The 20032-nt window shown below is 44.1% G+C and overlaps 1 protein-coding gene across 1 annotated transcript in view; it reads right to left on the reverse strand.

Moving 5' to 3' along the window:
• Nucleotides 1-20032, reverse strand: part of GLI3 (GLI family zinc finger 3) — a 273969-nt gene that overhangs the window by 117340 nt on the left and 136597 nt on the right. The window lies entirely within an intron of this gene.

The following is a 20032-nucleotide window of genomic DNA, read 5'->3' on the forward strand; positions in this document are numbered from 1 at the left end:
GTGACAGTGTTCTGGTCAGGACTACTCATTACCTGTATGACCTCAGGCAAGTCACTTAATCTCCAGAGGCCTCAGTTTCCTCATTAGTAAAATTAAAGGAGGGGAATCAATACCATCTGATCTCCCTCCCAGTGCTAGATCCTATGAACTCTCAACTTGGAGCCAGAGCATCCATTTTTCAATCTTGGCTCAATCACTTACTACTTCTGTGATGTTAGGCAAGTGATCTAATTTCTCAGGGCCTCAGTTTCCTCATCTGAAAATTGAGGAGGCTGTAGCTGATCACTAAGAAACCTTCCAAATAGAAATCAATGAATGTATGAATCTGGAAATAGGAAAGAGTAAAACAACAAATGAATTCCCTACCAACTTCAGGTCCCGCTAAAGCCTAGGTTTCACACCTAGAAGGATTTCAGTTGCAGCAAGAGGATTCCTTAGCCTGGCCAGCTGAGTCATTGCTGGGTCTCCTACCTTTCCCAGGAGGCATTCAGAGATACCAAGGGGAATGATGTCCAGAGATAGGCCATGGTGCCCAAGGCAGAAGATAGCATCCAAGGTTGTCTTATCGCACTTTCAAAAAAAAGCCCAAGACCCCACTGGGATTCTCCCCCATGTAGTAAGTGGGCATTGTGGCCTGAGGAACCATAGCACCAAGAGGGAGAAGACTGAGGAAGGGGAGCAAAGCCAAGCTAAGGCACCAGTGATTGCCTGCCATGATGTGTTAGTTAAAGGCCATGCCAGATGGCAAAGGTAATATTGAAAATGCCAGGGTAGAGATGTTTCAGTAACCTTCAACATTCAGTCCTCTGACAGTGCAGAGTCAATCTCTGCTCCTTCTGCCTTACCCATTTGTATTTCTGCTTACTGCAACATACACCCCTCTTTAAGAAAGAAGTGGTATAGAACAGGGTAAGGGCTAGACTTGCAGTTGGGACCAATTGAATCCTAATCCTGACCAAGTTGGCACTGGTCTGATCAGCCCCAGGTGTACAACATAGTGATGCCATTTCAGTCCTCTTTGACAAAAACAATATGGTATGAGGCAAGTAACCTACACTCTCTGATTCTCAGTTTCCTTATTTTTAAATTGGGCGTAGTTCTACCACCTCCACTCAGGGTGATGTTGAAAATTGAGTGAGGTGTTATGTATAAAGGGCAGCAGACCTTAAAGTGCCATTGAAATGGTAACCACTACTGTCATTGTAATAGAATTCAAAGAGAAAGAGCCCTGCGACAAGTCGCCAACCTGCCAGTATTTTGTGTGTTTAATATTCTGGGGAGACGAAAGGGTAGTTTGCACAAACTTATTAGGTCACAAACTCATCACCAGTAAGCTAACAGAAATCCTCTTTGGGAAAACCCCAGAACCACACAGGACAGCCGAGGGCAAATGGAAAAGAAAATATGCCTAATATATACCAAGCACTGTGCTAAGGAATGAAAGTCAGCCCCTCAAGAAGCTCACGTTTTAATTGGAAGACACAAGACATATGGGAGATACAGTTGCAGGGCCCACGGCAAGGCCCAGAGGTCCCTGGAATTCATCAGCAAAGAGGATGGCACTGGGTATGAGTAGCCATATCCACCCCACAAGCAGTATCCTGGAAGGATCCGGGGACCACAGCAAATGGGAAGAGGAGATCTGGGGAGATCAGAACAAGAGACAGTTTGAGAGTTTGAGGGAAAACGTCCTGGGCCAGTCCAGAAGTTTCCAACAGTTAATTCCCGGAGGTAGGAATCTGGGAAGGTGTAGAGTCAGCCTGGGACTATTGGGAGAGTATGGCATGTACTTCTTCCTGTTCTTACACGGGGTTAATTTCTTTTGCCAGGTCACTGTATTTTGAAATATTTTAACCTTATACTATTTGGAGATTATGAGTATTGAGTATGAAAAAATATTTTAAAGTGTTCTTCATAAATTTTTATGAATCAATGTTTTTGCCAGGGGGTCACAGGCAACAGTTGAATCGATGCTCCAGTCTTCACAGAATTTATTTGTCGAGTTTCCAAGAATAGTTTTTGTTTGTAGTACAAGAATTTGTCATCTTTCAGTTTATAAAAGATAGGGAACTTCTGGTATATAATTCCAACCATCTGATTATGTCTTTCCAGATTTATGAGTAAAATTTCCTAGCTAAATTTTGGCAACTTATAGAAATCTTCTGTACAGTCTCTCCCACTTTATTGCTTAACTGGCATTCTTCAATACACCTGGGCTACCTTAAGAATAAGATTTCTTTAATATTTGGCCAAATTCCAAATCCCAAATAGATGCCCCTCTATATCTGTAAAGAAATCTACATGTCACAGTCATTTCCTGTATTTCTTTGTTGACATTTTGATACTTGAGTTGATGTAGATTTGCTGAGGAAGCGACCTTGTGATTCTACTCTGAGGCCATAACTATAACTCCATATGGAGATAAACCACTTTTGTCCACATTTGACAAATTAATGGTGTATACTTTCAGCACCTAGTGTGGTACTATGAAGGGAGGTGAGGTCTCTTTGTTTCAGAATTATTTCTGTATTTTCACTCTGATTATTGGGTTGTTTGAGACTGTACCTCTCCTCAATCTCTTTTCTTCATGTGGAAATGTTGATTTTTTATGGCTCCCTTGGGGTGATGGGCCCAGTTTCATTAACAGAGCATGATGGAACTTTGGACACTTTCTAGACCATTGTCTATTTTTCTGTGTCAAAAGTATACATTAAGACTGATGCTTGATAGGTACCAATTGATCTAAATGTGCTCTTCCCAATAAGCTTTGTCTTCCAAATACCAGCCAGTCTCAATACCCACAATTTCAGCTTGGTCTTCAAGAGCCCCGTGCTCATTGTCTTGCTTGAAGAAGACCAGGCATTTGTAGATATTACCTTCATCCACTGATTCAAGATGACCTCTAGACTCAAACTCAAATATTTCTGTTTCTTTTCTTCCTTTGGGGACAAAAATATTTAACTCATTCAATCTAAATAGTATTTTGCTATCACTGGATAAAATTTCCATTGAGACAAAGTCTAGTCCCTTCCCTTCTGAGATTACTTTCCATTGACTTTCTCTATACTTTACGTGAATTTATTTACATGTCATCGCCCCATTAGAATGTACATTCCTTGGGAGCAGGCACTGTTTGGATTTGGTGTTGGTTTTGCTTTGTTTTGTTTTTGCCCTTCCTTGTACCTTCAGCATTTGGCACTAAGACTGACATGTAGTAAACACTTGATAAATCCATATTGTTGAATGTATTTGTCAAAGGAATTCTATTAACTTGAAGTCATCAATGCACAAATAATTACTACAAAGTTTTCTTATGACTCCTTCTTTGTCTTACATGCTATACCCCCTTCTATTCAGGGACTAGGAAGAACCATAGCAAGTTTAAGGTGTCCCCTTGGAACATGTCACTTTTATATCGATTATCCTTGACATTATTCTTGTGCTGGTAGCACATTTTAAAAAGAGTGCAGTTTTCATGTTAAGGTCAGCTTAGACTAGCATGCTCCCCATGCTTAGATTTATCTTAGTATTTGCATCACACTGATGGAGTCATTAAGGCAGAGCCAAGTCACAGCTTTGTGATCATTAATCAAGGTGTTCTGATGTTACGGTACTTTCAGGCGACTTGGTTAATAATCATCAAAGAGATGATGAATTGCTTTTATGCCTCCTACAAGTCTTTGGCATACTTTTTTCACTCTTCATCCACTATCCTGTTTGCCTATAAGTTTTGGTGCATTTTGAATTGATGTAAGCTGTCGTTTTATATAAATTACATAAAAACATAATTGGTTGCTATTTGGAAAGGGTGCTTTTCCCTTTATCTTTTGGTAATAAATACATGATGCCTTCTGTTAAGAAGTATAGACTACAATATGTATCAAAGAGAAAGCTGGTCAAGTTCATTGAATTTCTGAACCAATATGCTACTATCACTAGATATAGTTGCCATGAGATGAAGCCCAGCACCTTCTCCTCTGAGATTATCCTCCACCAAACATATGTATATGTGTATATATGTGATATATACATCTATATTTATATAGTATGCATCTATTACACATTATCTGTGTAAGTGAAGTGGCAGAAGCAATAATTAGGTTCCTTATCTAGAACTGGTGCTTTCCAGTTTTGCCAAAGAGTTAGCCTGCATGTACTAGTTGGACATAGATAAAATCTTTAGTTTGAAAAAAAAGTCTGGGTATTTTAATATATTTCAAGAGCCTTATGAATCAACATGATTTGGCATACCAAAAACAAAATATGAAAGCTTGGGCTACTCTAAGAGAGTGTTGGCTTTTAGGAATGAAGAGGCCCTAATACTCCTCAAGCACTCTGCTCTCATCAGGCCAGAGGTGGAACACCATTTGTGATTCTGGGCACCAGAGTTTAGGAAGCATATTGATAAACTGAAGAGTGTCCAGAAGAGGCCAAATAGGTGCAAGGCCATGGCCCTGTTTATCTTGCAGAAGAGAAGGTCAAGCCCTTGTTGGGGAAAAGGGGGTAGAGGCAGGGAGAGAACATGGTACATGTCTTCAAATACTTGAAAGTCTGTCAAGTGGAAGAAGAATTAGATTTGCTCTGCTTGGACAGAGGTAAAGCGAATAGTTGCAAATTTAAGCTTGACATTAAAGACACATTTCCTAACCATCCCGAAGTGGACCAGGCCACCTTGGGAGGTGGTGAGTTTTCTACCTTGGAAGGCAGTGAGTTTTCCAGCATTGCAGTTCTTCATCCAAACATCCAATGATTACTTATTGGAATGGTGTAGAGGGACTTCTTTTGATGCTAAGGGCTTGACCAAATGACTCTTGATATCCCTTCTCAGTCTGAAGCATAACTACATCAACAAAGAAATACAACAAATGACTGTGACATGTAGATTTGTTCACAGACATACAGGGACATCTATTCGAGGATTTGGGATTTAGCCGTTGCCACCAGATGTTACAGATAGCTTATCCTTAAGGAGTCCAGGCATATTAAAAGTAAAAACATCCTACGATTGGTAATCTGAGGGTGCAGTGACCACTGCAGTGTTCAGGCACAGTTTGTTTATTGTCTCAATCTTGGCTGTCTTTTGGCTGAGGCGGCTATTAGTCTGGCATCTCCATAGTTGGGTGACATTATTCTGTCTGGCTTTCTTAGTGTTGATGCTGATGTGAATTTTGACTACAGATTGAAACATCATCAGGACTTTAAATGACTGTGATCCCAACAGCCCCCTTTTCATGGCCATTATCTTGCTATGATTCTCTACATAATGATACTGCGGCTATAATCATGATTGTGTGGGTCATGTCCAACATGAGCCCCTTAGCTCTGAGGGATAAGTGCAGGGGGAGTGAGGGAGGGGGAAGGAAGAATAAAAATGCCTTCCCTAAGGAAATTATACTTCCCCTCCTAAACAGAGAAATGATATCACTGACATTTAAGTGTGATTGCCTGCTTTTTTTAATTTCCCAAAGATTATCCTGACAGATCTTGAATACACTCTCTCCATGAATGAAACAGGAAACTTTCAAACCCTCTTAAGAATGTGAGAGAACAAAGGGGAGGGAGCAGGACAGGAAGAAACAGGGAAGGTCAGCAGGCTCAAGCATTTGGGGGATTCAATAAGCCCTTCTCATTTTCCGCTGGAAGTTTTAAGAGTTTTTTCTCTTTGCATTCTCTTCCCTCTTGATTCACTTTAATAAAATCTTTCCTAGACTATTTACCATGATGCAGTGTCTATGAAAATAAGTTTTTGGTGATAAGTGGTATAAATCTTATATATATGGGCACATGTTCTGGTAGACTACAATGTAGTCGTGTGTGTACTTTTAATTTCTAAATTATATTATAAAACATGAAGCTTCTCAGTCAGCCTGGCCTACTTGTTGCTTCCCAAACTCACCATCACTTCTTCCTCCATGCCTTTGTCCAGAGTGTTTTCTGTGTCTGGAATGCATTCACTCTTCCCTCACTTCTCTTAGAATTGTTTGCTCCCCTTGAGGCTAAAGTGCCACCATCTACGTTCTCTAGTTGTGGATTCTCTCTTCCTCTTCCAATTAGCTTGTATTTCTTCTCTGTTTAGAGATCATATCTTGCAGTAAGAATGGAAGTTCTTTGAGGACAGGGACTATTTCTTTTGCAGCTGTGACACTTTCCCTAGTGGCTATACACATGGTAGAGGCATAATAAATGCTTATTGGAGGCAGCTAGGTGGCACAGTGGATGGAGAGCTGGGCCTCGAGTTCAAATATGGCCTCAGACACTTACTAGCTATGTGACCTTTGGTAAGTCACTTAACCCTGTTTGCCTCAGTTTCCTCATCTGTAAAATGAACTGGAGAAGGAAATGGCAAACCGGTCCAGTATCTTTGACTAGAAAACCCCAAATGGGGTCATAAAGAGTTGGATAGAATTGAAAAAGGCTGAACAACAACAATAAATGCTTATTGAATTAATATTCTGGAACATGGTTTTCCAGAGCAACAGCAGCATAGATCACAATCTTCCATGACTCACAGGTGGGGCATGAAGGCCTGGCTCTCATCTAGTCCCCAAACACTGCACAACAGAAATCTCCAAGGAAACCCTTCAAAGGCAAGGGGCTGTTTTTCATCCATGTTTTTGCATCCCTAGCATAGTATACACAGTAAGTGCTTCATAAATGCTTACTGAATTGAATCGAGGAGAATGTGTGGGTTTCCCCGGTTTCTCGGGGGTCTTGTTCATGAAGTCCCTGTGTGGGATCAGCAGCATTCTCCATCCTGAGCACAGATACCCTCTTCCCCCAGTTAGGAGGAACCACTTGACTGGGAAAGACCCAGGAACTTCACCTCCACCAGAGCATGCCACCCTTCCCGACCACCTATCACCCATGAACAGCATCTCCAGTGAGCCCCATAAGTCACATCCTGGGGCAGGGAGAGCCTCCATGCAGCCATCTCCTGCTGGAGTCTTGACAAAATAGCCCAGGTTGACTTTCCCAAAGTCAGGCAGAAACTGCTGAGGCAGGCTAAAGCGGGAGATGCTGCGAGCTCCTATTTATCATACAATGTCCTGACTGATGGTTGCACAAACCAGCTGCTAAGTGTTGTGTACTCTACTGTCAGCAAACTAACAGGCTAAATGGGAGACAGGGAGGAGAACGCCCAGAACGAGGGGAATCAATTTTACTGCAGAATTAAAATTCTACCGGGAGAGGGGCCGAGGCACCACAGGAGCAGGGATGTGGACATGCCCATGGTTCCGCAGATGATTTATTACCCACTGGGAAGGGTTCTGCCTATCACCTCCCACACCTCTCACCCAGAACAGCCTGGGAAGAGCGCTTCAGATTATCTAGACACTCCACGTGGACCAGGCTCAAATGCCTATAAATATGCATTGGCCTGATGCTTATTTAAATGGAAACAGCTAGACTACCCACCTGGGCTGGACCTGGGACCTCCCCTGTCCCATTTCAGCTGGAAGTGGGCAAAAGCCTCATTGGGACTCAGCATCCCTGATTGTGGGGACTCTTCCCAAGAGCCCTCACAGCCTTGCCATCCAATCTGGGGCCCAGTTAAAGCTAAGAGGCTCTAAGACCTTGCCTCATCCTCCCAGGAAATCACTTCAGTATCCTTAGGACGGAAGAGCTCTGGGATGGGAAGCTGGCCAACTGATTTCTAAAGTTTCAGATTAAGGTTATAAACAAACAAAGGAAGAAGAGAGGCCAGGCATTCTGAGAAAAGTGAGGAGGAGCCTCTTCCTGGACTAGAGCAGAAGAGCTGAGGCTGCTCCTCGGGGCCTCCTGTCTCTGGACTTGCACCAGAGTAGAGAGTCTGGCCTCCAACCCTCCAACAGGCAGAATTTCCCAAGCACCGATGTTCTCAGGTCTTCTTTTAAATGTGCCAGCATGGTGGGTACATTTAACTCAGAGGCAGCCTTGGTAAAGTCAACAGAGAGCCAGCTTCAGAGCCAGAGAGCCAGATTCAAGTGCCACTTCTGACAGACATGTGCTGTGTCTCCATGGGCAAGTCCCTCAGACTTTCTGCGCCCCCTGGCAGCTCACTAGGATTTGACTTACAGATGAGTAACAAACCCCCTGCTGTAGCAGAGGGAGACCCCTAGAGCAAGAAATCACAGGTCTAATCTCCATCCAATTCTCTCTAAAGTCAGGACATTTTGTTATTGTATTGTTATTAAAATTAATATTATCCATGAAGCCACTAATCAATAAAGTGCAAGGCCTCGAGTCAGGAAAGTCTGAGTTCAAATGCTGCCACATGACACTCACTAGCTGTGTGACCCTGGACAACTACCCTAAATGTGAGGAAGGAAGGAAAGAAGGAAGGAAGGAAGGAGGGAAGGAGGGAAGGGTAAAAGAAGGAAGGAAGGAAAGGAGGAAGGAAGGGAGGGAGGAAGGAAGGGAGGGAGAAAGGAAGGGAGGGAGGTCTCCTTAAAATCCACCTCACAAACCTGGCAAGTGCATAGAAGAGGTGCCAAGAAAGGATACATGTCTTCTGATTCCTGCCACATAAGCACTACCTGGGGGACCAGGAGATATTCTGGAGAAGCCAAGACTGAGGGGGCAAAGGGGAGAGCTGGCAGCATATGGAGGAGGGCTGACACTGTTCTAATTGTCCCCAAAGGCAGAACTTGTGCCAAGTATCAAGAGGCCAGTTGGGGTCATATTGATATAAAGGAAAGCTTAGTAATGTCCATAAATGCTTTGTAGCACACTCAGAGCTTCCCCAAAGTGGAAGGGGCAGCCTCAGGAGGCCGCAGATTGTTGGAGGTCTCTAAGCAAAAACCCAATAACCACCTTGCAGGTATATCGCAGGACAGATTCTTAGCTTGCTCAATATACGGCCACTAAGGTTCCCTCCAAGAGTGAGATTTTGTGACTCTGGAAATCCCACTGGCTATACTGGTGGGGGGGGGGGGAAGATTCCCGAAGAGTCATTCATTTGATAGTAGTAGTTACAGGGTAACCCTGGGGACTCCCTAGTTACTTGAAGTGTGGTTGTGTGTGTGTGTGTGTGTGTGTGTGTGTGTGTGTATGTGTGTTGGGAGGGGGTCCTAGAAGTAGGGCACTGCCAGAAGCCTCTAAGCTCTGCCACAAGTTTGTCCAGAGGCCCTTCAGAGCCCTGCACCAGACAAGTGAGGGCTGCTGGTCCATTCTCTGAAGAAGCCTAATGATCAGTCCCACATCCTGACAACTATCACCTTTTGAGTCCAATCAGCACACCTAAGGACTTCTATATTGTGTGAATGTGGTATCTCATACATTAAAGCTCAGGGGCCCTCAGAATATGCAACCCTGGGGTTGGTTAGATAAACAAAGGACCGAGAGGCTCCAGGTCTCCTCTGACTTTCGGGGTCTAGTATCTTCCACATATGGGATACCACCATGGCAAACTCTCCTTTGTCCTACCCCGCCACATATGCACACATACATGCTCATACTCACACACACATGCTGTCACACATGAACACACATGTATGTGCACACACATGAACACATCTTTTACCATCGGTCTCCGCAGGCCAAGGTGGCAGGCCTGATTTGAAAGTGATAAGCTTTAACTTAATCAAAGTGATCTCCAGAATATATTCACAGACGGAAAACCTCAAGGTGATGTCCCTCTAGAGTTTGCAGATATGAAGTCATATAACTCCAAACCATCCCCTCCCCCACCCCATAGAAATCCTGGACTGCATAAAGTGGAGAGAAAGACACCAACTTAAAAGACAGACTTTTCACTGCTCAGAAACAGCTGTTCAGACAGGACTTTCAGCCAAATATATGACAGTTCAGACCACCAATGAGATGAAATAACAAATGACAGGTTCTACTTTCCAGAGGCAGCCAGATGCCATAATGCATAAAGTGCCAGACCGGGAGTCAGGAAGACCTGAGTTCAAATCCAGCCTCAGATACTTATGTAGCTGGGCAAGTCGCCTATTTGCCTCAGTTTCCTCATCTATAAAATGAGCTGGAGGAGGAAATGGAGAACTACTCTGGGATTTTTGCCAAGAAAACTCCAAAGAGGGTCATGAAGAGTTGGACAAGGTTGAAAGAACTGAATGAGAATGATATCTGGGGAACAGCTAGGTGGTGTAGTGGACAGAGACAGGAAGACCTCAGCTCAAATTCTTCCTCAGACACTTACTTAGCCATGTGACCCTATAAAAATGTTGATAAATCACTTGCTTCATTGGACTGTTATGAAGATCAATAAAGTATCTGACAAACTTCAAGTCCTCTATAAGCACTAGCTGCCATCGTTCTTCAGGTGTTGTTTATGGCCCCAAGGTATCAGGGCCCTACGATCCCACTGGCGAGATTGGGGTGGCTTGAAGTTATGGAACATGTTATGATTCTATCATCACCTGAGGCTCAGAGAGCTTACCCGACCAGCCAGTCACACAGCTAGCGAGTGTCAGAGATGGTACTTGAACCAAGATCTTCTGAACTCTATGGCCAGGACCCTAGCCACTATAGATGTTACTTCTTGAAAAGTATCCATCAGAGGGAACACTGAAGTAAGTAAAGGTAAAGCACTGGCCTTGAAGGCAGGAGGACTCACATTCAAATCCTTCCTCAAAAACATATTGGCTTCATGCTGATGGACAAAGTATTTAGCATCTCATTGTGTCTCCAGGCGGCACTCTAAGATCTTCAGTTATTGCTATGCCTTGGAGAAGGAAGCTTCCATACCAGGAGTTCTGTGCCAAAATATTCCACTTAACATCAGTAATCTCGAATCACCAATTAAGTGAAAGACCTTGTCCAAGTACCTCAACAACCCTCCAACTGAACGATCACTAAGCTATTCCTATATCTCAATTCTTTCTTCTTTGGTAGCAGTGGGTAGAAGCCCTGACCACCGCCATTCTTCATCTTGTATACATTCCCATGAACATCCTCCATTAACCAGAACTTCTACTCTCAGCCATGCTCTGTGAACATTCAGAGGAGCTGATGACCCACAGGATATTTCCTTGCCTCATTAATTACTAGATTGGCCCAAGAGGGTCCCTCTCACTTGGCCTTGCCCTGTTACACCACAGCTCATCCTTTTCATAACAGCTGGATCCCTGCAACACTCCTTAACAAACTTAATTATGTGCTCTCCACAAGAAGATGACAAATTGCCCTGCGCCAGGGACCTGACAAAAGGATCCTCTGCCTATAGAGACTCACATATGCCCTGAGTAGTGAGAAAACAATTGGTTTTCCCATTTTCCAGTCTCCTAAGTGCATCCACCTGGTCAGATATCATGCCCACCTGAACCAGGCTTTGCCCACACAACTCCTGCCCAAATCTCAACCCATCTCCCTCTGGGCCAGCCAGTCCCAGGCATGGATGCATCTCCTCCAGAAGGCCTGGAACTCCATCAACACATAAATCATTGACATTTGCTGTGTTTCCATTCCTCCAAGTGAGATGACAGAGAAAAAATAAACAGAGGAAAGGCAGCTTTTAGGAGCCTGCAAACAGCAATTCAGAGAATTAGCATCTGCTCCTAGCGAGCTCCGTAGCTCTCCCAGGAAAGCCTGGGACAAATCAATGGGGAGGACTCTGGCTACATTCACATATGACAATGATGATTACTTTGAAAGAGGTTTTCTCTATATCATATCAGCCAGGGGAGCATACTGGGGGAAGGGGAAAACATGAAAATGGAGCTATATTCCCAGGCTCAAGGTAGAGGAGGTCAAGTCCCAAATCCTTTAAAGGCATAAGGCACAAAATAGAGGAGAAAGTACTGGAAGCCACTTTGTGAAACCTGCTGGAGAGGTGAGAAGTCTGGCCAGGGAGGGAAGTTGAAAACGTGTGGGGAGCCAAAGTCCAATTGAAAGAGTCAAAAAAGGTCAAAGAAGGTAGATTACATATAATCCTCACATCTATGGACCTGGAAAAGGGAAAGGGAAGGCCCAGCAAAGAAGGCTTCATAGAAGAGGAGAAACAGAACACTTAGGTCCTGAAGGAGTCAGTCAATCAATTAAGCCATCAGCATGCATTTGTTAAGCATCAGGCATTACATTAGATAAGGACATATAAAGACAAAGAATAGAACAATCCCCACTCTGAAGCAGCTTACATTACAATAAGGGAGATGATAAGTAAATATACAAGCACAGGCACAAAAATATAAAGAGACCAAGTATAAGTAAATAGGAACCACTTACAAACAAAGTAGTTTGAGAGAGAGGGCCCTACTGTTGGAGGGAATCAGGAAAGCTCCATTCATCATTCCGGAAAGAGAAATCAAGTTTGCCCAAATAACCAAATGGGAGTAACATGTGATGAAATCAATGAGATAGGCTGGTGAAAGCCTTTAAAAGCTAAACAGGGGAGTTTATATTTGAGCCTGAAGATAATAGGGAGCCACAGCAATTTATCATGTAGAAAAATGACATGGTAAGATCTGTAATTGAGGAAAATAGGTTTTTTTTCCAGAGATGAAATTTTTGGGCAGCACAGGGTCCAGTAGGGAGCTGCCTGGAAGAGAGACTGGAGGCAGGGAAGAGGTCAGGATGACGCTGCACTAATGTAGGCAAGAGGTGATGGGGGCCTGAGCTTCCTTTCCACATTTGTTTATAATATCTCTATCTAATTCATAGTCAGTCTTATAAAAGTCCATGTAATGCTGAGAATTATGTATATTCTTTTGTTGTCTGTTTGAGAAGATGACACAAGTCTTTGAACTCTAGTTTCTATAGCAATTTGTCCAGGTCTATATTTTCACTTTTGTTTACCTTTCTTAACAGAAAAACTGAGAGAGGAATATTGCAATCTTCTGTCACTATTATATTAGTCTTTATGTTTTCTCGTGGCTCAGAAAATGTATCCTTTACGAATTTGGATGCTAAGACATTTGGTGCATATATGTTTATTACTGAAATTGGTTTTTTATTTATGGTTTCTTTCAACATAACAAAATTTCTTTATCTCTCTTTTGTAAAATTTTTGAATATTTGTTTTTGTTTATGAGCATGATCACAACTCCTGCTTTTTTGAATTCATTTGATGGAAAGCATTTTTTTCTATCCTTTCTGCTTTATTTTGTGTATATTCTTGTTTTCATAAATGTGTTTCCTGTAAGCAACAGATTGTAGGAGTTTTTTTTTTCCTTATTCAAGTTGTCACTCTTTTTTTCATTTTATTGGATTGTTTAATCCATTCACATTTAAAGTTATTTGAGTTAGGTTTATGTTTTCCTCCATTTGTCCCTATTAATTTTTCAAGTTATGACTTTTTCCTTCTTTTGCTGTAAACATAGTACTATGTTTATGTGTGTGTGTGTGTGTATGTGTGTGTGTGTGTAGTAGTAGTAGTAGTAGCCATTCCTCAATAGATGAGTGGTCAAAGGATAAGAACAAACATTTCTCAAAAGAAAAATTGAAAAATTATTCACAACCATTTGAAAGAATGATATAATTCACTAATGAAAAAAAGAAATGCATATCAAAACAATTCTAAGGTTTTATCTTATATCCTACAAATTGACCAAAAAAAGAAAAGAAAAGAAAACACATTGCAATAGTCAATATTGGAGGGGTTGTGGAATGATAGGTATATCAATACATTGTTGGTGGATCTGTGAAATGATACAACAATTTTTGAAAGCACTTTAGAATTAAGCAAATAAAGTGATTACAATGATTATATCCTTTGAACTAGAGACTCCATTACTGGGCTTATACCCCATAGAAGACATCAATAAGGAGAAAGTCCATATATACCACAAAATATTCACAGCATCACTTTTTGTGATAGCAAAGAATTGAAAACAAAGTCGATGTCCATCAGTTGGGGAATAGCTAAAAATCTGTGGTACATGAATGCAAAGGAAAAATACTGTAATATAATAAATGATTGGCGATGAATATAAAACAGCCTGGAAAGATCTGCATGAATCAATGCAGAGTAAAGTCATCAGAACAAAGGAAACAAAATATATATAGTAACTTCAACAATATCAGTGGAAAGAACAACACACCAAAGATTCAAAAGTAAATGCAACAAATTATAAAGATCAAAATACAACATAAAGATCAACATATATATGTGTGTGTGTGTGTGTGTGTGTGTGTGTGTGTGTGTGTAAAGAGAGAGGGGGGAAGAGACAGAAAGAGAGAGAGCAAGAGGGAGAGAGAGCGAGAGAGAGGGAAGGAGAGAGGGAGGGAGGAAGGGAGAGAGAAAAGAGAGAGAGAGAAAGAGAGAGAGGGAGGGAGGGAGAGAGAGAGAGGAGAGAAAGAGGGAGGAGAGAGAGAGGGAGGGAGGGAAAGAGAGAGGGAAAGAGAGAGAGAGAAAGAGAGAGAGGAGAGAGAGGGGGAGGGAGGGAGGGAGAGAGAGAGAACAGGATTCAAAAGAAGAGGGATGAGAAGACACCCCCAACCTAAACCTTCGTGGAGGTGGGAGGTCTACAGGTGCCACACTTTGCATGATTTCAGACATTTTTAATGTATTCATCAGTTATGCAGACTTATTTCCCTCTTTAAAAATACTATTTTTCCTATGAGATTGCCCTTATGAAGGAATATTTGGAATAACTATGATGATGTAAGTAACAGACATTATCAGTATTTCTTTTTTTTCTTAAGTGTTAGGTAGCTCCCTACTGGACCCTGTGCTTCCCAAAACCAGGGCCAGTGCATCTTTCTCTCTCTCTCCCTCCCTCCTTCCCTCCCTCCCTCTCCTCTCAGTCTCTCTCTCCCTCTCTCTCTCTCTCTCTCTCTCTCTCTCTCTCTCTCTCTCTCTCTCTCTCCTGTTAGTGTGTTTCCTCTAAACTCCCTTTGAAATCTTCACCTGCTTAACTTCCCTCTTGGCTTTAATGCCAGGTCTCTTGGTCAAGAGATAGGTAAGCTGGCCAGTTATATAGACAACCTCACCAAGTACAAGTATTTTGTGACTTATAAGCTCATCTACCAATCGTCAAAGTTAACAACGAGCCAGGCATCCTCTGACACTCAAAGAAGACTGCACTGAATGCTCACTGGCACAGTCCAGCCATCCTCACTGCTCCCCCACCTGGACCCCCCAGACAACGATGACCAGGATGGGGCGGTAGCGATAACTTACCCTCCTTGGTACTGTCCCAGATACAAAACAGGGGTTTCCCACTGAAAAACTTCCAGCGATGTGGTGAATGGGAGATACCTGAGAAGCCTCTATACCCACATGGAAAAGCCATTTGGCACGAAAGGTTGGAGGTCAAAAGTTTACAGGCCCCTGCTGGAAAAGGCAGGGCCCCTTCTCTCCTTGTAGGTTTTTTGGGGGCATGGACATCAAAGGGATGAGGTTGGCCTTTATGTTACTAGAGTTCACCCTTTGGCAGCCGGCAAATGTCCAGCTGGCTTATTGCAGGCCAGAGATCGGCTGCCGGCTGCTCCCACATCACCATCTTTCTCAGCTTCCAGCAAGCATCTTGGCAGGGGGGGGGGGGGGATCTCCACAGAGAACATGCAAGAACAGAGCATCTGTGTCAAGTGTTTCTTTAACTGGGATTGTTTCATTGGAATAAAAAAAGGAACAAATACCCAGAGCAAGTTCATTTTCAAGAATGGCCTGGGAGCCCAGTCCATGAATAGGGACAGTTGGACTGTCTCCAAGTTGCTAACCATCCTTGTGCTGAGAGCGTGGTTCAGGGAATTTTCTGCTCATTTCTCTCAAGGGGATCACTTTCCCCTTCCCCCCACCCCCACATACCTCTACTTGCCATCCAGGCATGAGCAGGAGTCACCCCACTGTGGGATATAAAGCAAGGTATCCGAAGAAGACTCTCAGAGGATACAAGGTGGAAAACAGTTAGTTAAACAAGGCTAGTTACCCTTCAGAGTAAGCGGAAGCAAGTAATGCCTCCAAGCCTCATATACTGGGAGTCAGAGAAGATCCAGAGGGGTGGCAAAGCCTGGCCCGCATCACAGGCAGAGAGTTCTGACGTCTACATACATGCTGTGACTCAAAGGGCCCAAGGAACAAATGAGAAAATGTGCTGATCTCCCTTCTTTGCAGTGATGGTGGACTATAGGAGTGAATGACTCTATACACCATCACCCTCAGATAAGTATACAACAGAATTCCCAGAAGAAGGTGTAGCACTGTACTTGGAAGAATAAAACAATTTTATAGTCCGTTTTAGACATTATCATTTATAATCCTCACAGCTACCCTAGAAGCCAGGTGCCCATTTCACAGGTGAGGAAAGTGAGGCTCTGAGATTAAATGATTGTGCCATCGCTACATAGCTAACAAGGTTCAGACATGGACTTTGAACCCAACCATCCTAAGCAAAATCCCAGCTGTTCTCCCTGATACCTTTCTGCCACTCAAGGCAATGATGGGGAGATGGTAAAGGTAGACCAGGGGTGCAGGGCACGTAGACCTCCAATTGGAAGGAGCATAGGGGCCCAGAAATTCTGTGCTTAGATAGTCAAAGAGGACAGGATACCAAGGGGTAACTGATGAAGTCGAGCAGAATGGTAAGAGAAAAAAGCAGCCTTGGGAAAGCATGTTTTAAACCTTCAAAAGTATCACAGAAAGAGGCTTAAAGCTAGGGCACAGGGGAGACAAGTTAGCAAGTGATGGAGGGCACCAATCAGAGGACCCACATAAACACACACACACACACACACACACACACACGCGCGCGCGCACGCACACACCTCTACAGAGCCAGAATAGAATTCTGGTGAAATGACTCAAGATTCCCTGCATGTTGTTCCAATTCCATAGTGGGGGTAGGTGGTCTACTATTGGGGGCTGCAACAGTAGGACATTTCCCATGCATGAAAATGTGACTGCAATAGGAAATCCTGATAGAAACCAGTTGACAAGGTAAATACAGGCCCTCCAGCTCAAGGGAAGGGTGAACGGGAGGTGGGTCAACATTGAGGGGCAAACAAAGGCTTCTCCTGTTAACACCATTTTAAACAAAGAATGCCCAAGTCTCTTCTTAATCTGCTAATAATAATCTTCCTACTTAGTCTGGATGCTGAGGGCTTCAGCCTTGGAGTCATCCCTGACCTCTCCCTCTCCCATAGCCAATCAATTGACAGTTTTTGTCAATTTTGTTTTTGGTCAAATGATCATGTCTGACTCTCCATGAGTTGGAGTTTTCTTGGCAAAAATGCTGTAGTGCTTTGCCATTTCCTTCTCCAGTTCATTTTACATTCATTTTACAGATGGGGAAACTGAGGCAAAGAGGGTGAAGTGACTTGCCCAGGATCACACAGCTAGTAACTCTCTGAGGTCAAATTTGAACTCAGGTCCTCCTGACTCCAGGCCAAGCACTCTAACTGCTGCCCTCTTGTCCATTCAGCCCCTACATTTATCTACTCATGACCCACCACCTAGGTCGAGTTCTGATCCCCTCCCAAGTGGACTAGTAAAATACCTTCTAATTGGCTCCACCCAACTGCTGAAACATCCTTGGTAAAACTGAGGTCTGACTATGGTGCTCCCCTACTCAGACCCTGTGAAATCTCCCTGTTGTCTCCAGCATATACTGCAAATTCATCATCCTGATCTTTAAAGTCCTTCACAGGTTGACTCCATAAATTAGAGGTATAGCTGGGGTGGGCTTTGGAAGCCCAAACATCCATTCCCATATTTGTTAGGTGAGGGAACAGAGACTAAGCTGGGTTAAATGATGGATCCAGCATCATTATCCTGGAGGTAAGTAGCAGAGGGGTGAGCAGAAGCCAGTTCCTCTGACCCCAGAGGCAGGCAGTGTGCTTGCTGTCTACTGTCCCATGCCTTTCTGGACTTATTTCCTGAAATTCCCCTTCACCCATTCTACATTCCAGGCAAACTAGGTGACTAAGGCTTCTTTGACCTGGAGCTCCATCTTCCACCTCCATGTGTTTGCAAGGTTGTCCCCAAAGTGGGGAATGCATTCCTTCTTTACGTGTTCCTCGGCGAATCCCTAGGTTCCTTCCAAATTAAGCTCAACAGTCACTGCACACAGTCCAGATCTCTCCACTTCCTACGAATGCCTTGCATTGAATATGTTTATATAAGCTCTCATCCAGATAGAGAACAAGCTCCGTAAGGGTAGAGACTGACTGGTTCTTGTTCACATTGGTATCCAGCTGCTAGGGAGATTACCTCCCACACACTCAGTCTGTGTCCTATATGGACCATTCATGGACATATTGTCTCCCCACCACCCCCGTTAGAATGTAAACTCCATGAAGACAGGGGCTGGTTTCATCTTTCTTGGTAATCCTGTGTTTAGCACAGCACCTGGCACACAGCAGGAACTTAATAAGTGCTTGTAAGATTCAAAATATGCAGAAGGTGATTCTGATGTTGGAAAAGACCCACATCTGAGTCCACAGAAGAATGAGGCCAGTCCCACACATGCATGTCTTCCCCTGGCTCTCTACTCTTTGATGAATGGAGATTTATCTGGGAAAATGAACTGCAGATGTGGAGCATTCTCCTCCGGGGGAGACATCATCAGAAACATTTTTCAGGTGTGAGGGGTTACAAGTTTTAAGTCAGCTTTGTTTGATCGATTGTCTCCTCAGCATCGCTCAGGCTGCAGGTGGGAGGGAAGGTCAGCTGTCTTTCATTGTAATTTGCTGACCTACAAGATCCAACCCTGAACTGAGGTGATTGGGCTCATGGGAAATCCATCACCAACTCAATCTGTGACTTTGGGCAAGTGAGCTTAGTCCACTGGGCCTCTGTGCCTAAGGGAGGTGAGGGGGAAGACATGGGGCTAGGGGGAGGAAAGAAGATTCTAGAGGAAGAGGCAGGGAGAGGCACACACAAAGGGCAGTATGGGACAGTGGGCAGACTATGGATATGAAATCGGACATTTACGAGTGACCCTAGTCAAGTCACATCACCCAGTTTGACTCAGTTTCCTCATCTATAAAACAAGCTGGAGAAAGAAATGGCAAACCCCTCCAGCATCTCTGCCAAGAAAGCCCCCAAAGGGGCCACGAATAGGCCAACACACATTTTAGCTCTAAATGAAGCATCCAATGACTTCTCCACTGTGTCTTTTTTTCCCCATTATAAACCTTTTTTCTTCCTACCCAGGACCAACCCTTAAACCTAACCCACCTGAGACCGGAGCTGTGCCTTGTGGCTGTGGATGTTGGCTCCCGCCTGAGAATAAAAAGATGGATGTGGGCACTTTGTACATCTTCCTCAAATCCAGCAGATTCATTCTGTTACCACAAGGCCCCTACACCTCCAGCTGCCACCTCAGCTCACTACTGAAGTGGGAATGAGAATCCCAGAACAAGACATTACCTGTCCCCTCCCTGCACTGGTTTGAGGCAGGTCTGGATGAAGGCAGGAAGCTGAATTCCCCTCCCCGCCATGCTCCACTGCTGCCAGGGCAGCACTGGTTTCTCCCCACCATCCCCTGGCTCCCAGGGCTGCCTGCGCTCAGGCTGCCCTAAGCCCCAGGACAGGGGGAAGGGGGAGCAATCCCTGGAGCCTGCTCGAGGCCTCACTGGAGCATCATCACTCCGTTCATTTGATTATTTAAACAGTTCAGTCCATCCATCCTCCTCCCAGAGGTAAGCTGCAGTCAGATCGCTTTCTTTCCCTCACAAAGCAGATCTGCATGGTTTATTTGGAGGACTCAGAAGTTTACTTTAGCCCTTGTTAAATACCTCTGACCACCAATTTCAAACAGCAGTTCACTTCATTAGAAAGGCTAACAACTTTGCCCTGGGATCCTCACACTTGAGCAGAATAGAGAGGGGCAGGGGGACCTCTGCCCTGTGCAAACAGCCCCCCCATCCTTTTTGCCTTGGGGCAGCAGCCGCAGCCTTAGCCAGGGTCTCCTCCTCCCTCCAGAAGCCCCCTTTCCCATGTACTGCACACCCTCACTTGGAAGTGAAGGCCAGATATATAACCCTGGAGGGATGCTCCATGGGCTCAGCGCCAGAAATTACTATGGGGGCTGGATTGTTCCCCTCCCCCCAGGCCCAGCTCCGAGGGGCTCCCTGCTCAGAAAGGGCCTGGCCACAGCTGCTGAAGCCAGTCTGAGTGGGACTGTCGGTGGTGAAGAGCAGGAAACCA

This window comes from Trichosurus vulpecula, chromosome 9, assembly GCF_011100635.1.
Source record: "Trichosurus vulpecula isolate mTriVul1 chromosome 9, mTriVul1.pri, whole genome shotgun sequence".
In the NCBI taxonomy this organism is placed as follows: Eukaryota; Metazoa; Chordata; class Mammalia; order Diprotodontia; family Phalangeridae; genus Trichosurus; species Trichosurus vulpecula.